Here is a 3,391-nt window from a genome sequence, read left to right as displayed (position 1 = left end):
ACTGTCAGAAGTCCAGACTCACTTGTGCTCTGACTGGGTGGTGGGTGGGTTTCTGAAGGGGAAAGGGAAGAGAAAAGATGCTGCCTGGTGCCTTTGCCCTGGACACAGGCTGTGAGGAGTGTTGCAGCCTTCTCCTGGTGATGAATTCACGTTTTGTTGGGATGATGGGGATTATTTTGGAAAGAATTGAAGCAAGAGGAAGACTTTTAGTGAGGCCCGGCTGAGTTACAAGAACAGGGAGGAAAGAGCATGAGGTGAGGTTGCCCTTGTGTGAGGCAGGACACTGCATTGCTTCAGCACGCTCCCTGCAGTCTGCATATGCCCTGCGGGTGATGGGGAGAGGGATGCGGATGTGGTACCCAGTGATGAGCAGGGTGAGATTGGAAAGAAGAAGTATGTATATAAATGTATATAAATATATATATACACACACATATATAGATGTATAAAATGTATAAAACACACCAGAACACAAAGCCCATGTGCTGGTAGCACCCAGCAGAGCAGGGGCTCTTCAACTCGGTGGCTGAATGGGTCAGACATGCCTTTGGCCAGGAAAGCCAGTAACCATTCCTGGGCTCCCTACAGCAGGAAGCATTTCATACTCTCCTGATGATTGCAATCCAAACAGTCATTCGTCAGTTCTGGTGATTTGCTGTGAAATTATATATGCTCTCTGATAATGATGCAGAGGCTCAAGAGCTGATCTTGGCAGGGGATGAGACACTTGGGGCTGGCGAGTAGCTGGGAAGGAAAATAGAGAAGCTTTTGATGGGATGCCTGGCTCTTATCAGCACTGGGGCACTGAAGGGCGTTGGGCAGGGGTGTTTGGGCTGGCTGAGCTCTACCTTGGCTTGTGTGCCCCTTTGGGAAGAGTCAGGCTCTTGAGATTCTTCGGAATAAGTGTCGCAGTGTGTGCGTGGGTCACAGCTGAATTAATTGTCAGGTTTATTTATCCTCTCAGTTTTGGCCTCCTGTAATCACCCAAATGAGTGTTTGTCAGGGCTCCAGGCAGTGCAGTGCTCATAAATCACTCACCACCAACAGGAGCTTGGAGCAGTTGTGTCTGGAGCGAGCTGTGTCAGCTCCAGTGAAGTGCAAGTGCTCAGAGGAGCTGGTGGGATGGTTCACAAACTAACAGGCAAACAACGAATCAAAACAGCTCTGCAGAAATGCTCCTGCAACAAAATCCCTGGATGTGCAGTTCTGCAACCTGGAGCTGGGGATGTCTCAGCTGTTTGGAGGGGAAATCACCTAACAGGGGTGCAGGACTGAAAACCTGCAGAAACTGGGTTGAAAGGCAAAGTCCTTGTGCTGGTTTCTGTGGTTTTAGGGCAAATCAGGCTTTGGCTCTGCCCTCCCGGCCTCACCGGCTTCACGGGCTCCCTCCTGCTGGTGCAGCAGTGATGCCATGACAGGGGACACACAAGAGCATCCAGGTCCCACCCAAAGAGGGACCACATCCATCTGCTGCAGACACAGCAGCCCCGGTGTAACCACGGAAAGATGAGGCTTTCCCCTTGTTGACCTGGGAAAGGGAGAACAGGAATAACTGCCCGTGGCCGGGAGATCAGCTTTGCCACCTACATTGTGGGGAGAGCATCGCTCACACATCATTTCGAGCCTGTATGTTTGAAGAGGCCGGTGTGTTTCCTTTCTTTGGGAATAATCCGAATGCTTCTCTCTGTTAATGCATGTAACCTGGCGAATCACGGGGTGTTAGCAGCGGTGCTAAACTCCATCTGGAGAACTCTCTGCTTTGAAGTTGGACGCTGTTTTAAACTCTGCAGGGTACTTTCACTTACAAAAAGTAGCGGTTGTCAGTAAAGATTGATCTTGGTCCAGATATTTTTGCTGCTCCCCTGACTTCTTTCCATATTTATGAGTCATTTGCAGTCTCTTTGATGACGAGATGCATGGAGGAAACTCAGTGCCAGGGGATAGGAAACACCAATGGCACTAGCTGCGAGGTTCAGCCATAGTAGTGATGGTGTATTTAGAGTTGTCATTATTAATTGCCCCAGTGCACTGAGCAGAGGCTGAGGACCTCATGGAGGAAGCAGGAGCCCTGAGGGGAGGCTTGGTCTGAGGTCTCACCCATGGGTTTGCAGCCCTGGTCGAGACAGCCAAAACCAACTGCTGCACGTGTTGCAGGTCAGTATTAGCAGCAAACACTGCGCCTGCAGGAGAGAAGCACCTCTGTGTGCTGCTGGGGACTCATCTCCTGCCTCTGGTGGCACAGCAGGAAGAGAAGGTTTCATGAAGAGCAAGATGCAGACAAACACCCTCCAGAAGGTTGCTCTCAAACACCACATCCTTACTCAGTGTGTTCCCCAAACCGCACAGAGTAGCTGTCAGCACATGTGATGGGCCCTGAATCAGCTCCAGCGAGACATGGACTCTGGAGAGGTTTGGACCCCACTGACTTGGGTGTTTGTTTGCAGAGGCAGGACTGTGTCTGCGCAGCCCCGACCCAGCCCTGCCAGGACCCAGGAGTATTTTCTGCTGCTGTTTCATCCTGAGCTCTTTCCAGAACGCAAAGCAGCTGCCAGAGGTCAGACATAAGGAGCCTGGTCGGTGCGTGCCTGGAGATGGGTGCCAGGTCTGGATCTGCATTCCAGTTGGACCAAAGCAGAGCTTTTCCCCATGGGGATGTTAATCCTGAGCCTTGGCTTGGAGCCATCTCCAGCTTTCATGGTTTTGGAACCAAAAAAGAGCGTCATTCTGCTCAAGGGAAGAACAAATCCTTATAGCCCAACTCTGGAGAAGTCACAACCAATTCAAGCACTGCTGGCTCCTTAGCAGTGACACCCATCAGCTTCACCCCAGCTGGACCCATTTTTAAGCTCCCGGTCCCCATGGGCTGCTGGACCATCCTGCTCCCTTTCAGACCAGCAAGAACCCCTGAGCTGAAGCTGCCTCCTCTGTCCACTGGTGAATGAGAAACCGAATAGCAGAGGTTGCTTTTGGGTCTCTTTGTGGGGGAGGGCAACCTTTTTATTGGGTCCAGATGTTGCTTTCTGCCCTGGGCCATGCTGGGAAGTAAAGCAAAGTGTGTTAGTGTTGGCTTGAAGATCCTCTTTGGAAACAGGCTCGATAGAAGCAGGGTTTCTCCTGCACCTTGTTACCTGGGAGAGGTGGGCCAGCACAGGAGGCGTAAGCATGGGCAAAGGGACACAGAGAGTATGGCTTTGGCCACTCACACAGCTCTCCAGGGCTCTTGGGTACCTGCTGTCCCCAAGCTGATGGCACCCACAGGGAGGGTTGGCCCCATCACTGAGCTGACAGGTCTCTTCTGGACCGATTTCTGTTGGGTTCTGTACCGAGATGTGAAGATGGAGCACTGAGGGGGTGAGGCTGCTCTCCAGATGTTGTTTTTCACCATTAGGCA

Source organism: Nestor notabilis, unplaced genomic scaffold (genome assembly GCF_000696875.1).
Source record: "Nestor notabilis isolate BGI_N333 unplaced genomic scaffold, ASM69687v1 scaffold10686, whole genome shotgun sequence".
In the NCBI taxonomy this organism is placed as follows: domain Eukaryota; kingdom Metazoa; phylum Chordata; class Aves; order Psittaciformes; family Psittacidae; genus Nestor; species Nestor notabilis.
This window is presented reverse-complemented; position numbering follows the sequence as displayed.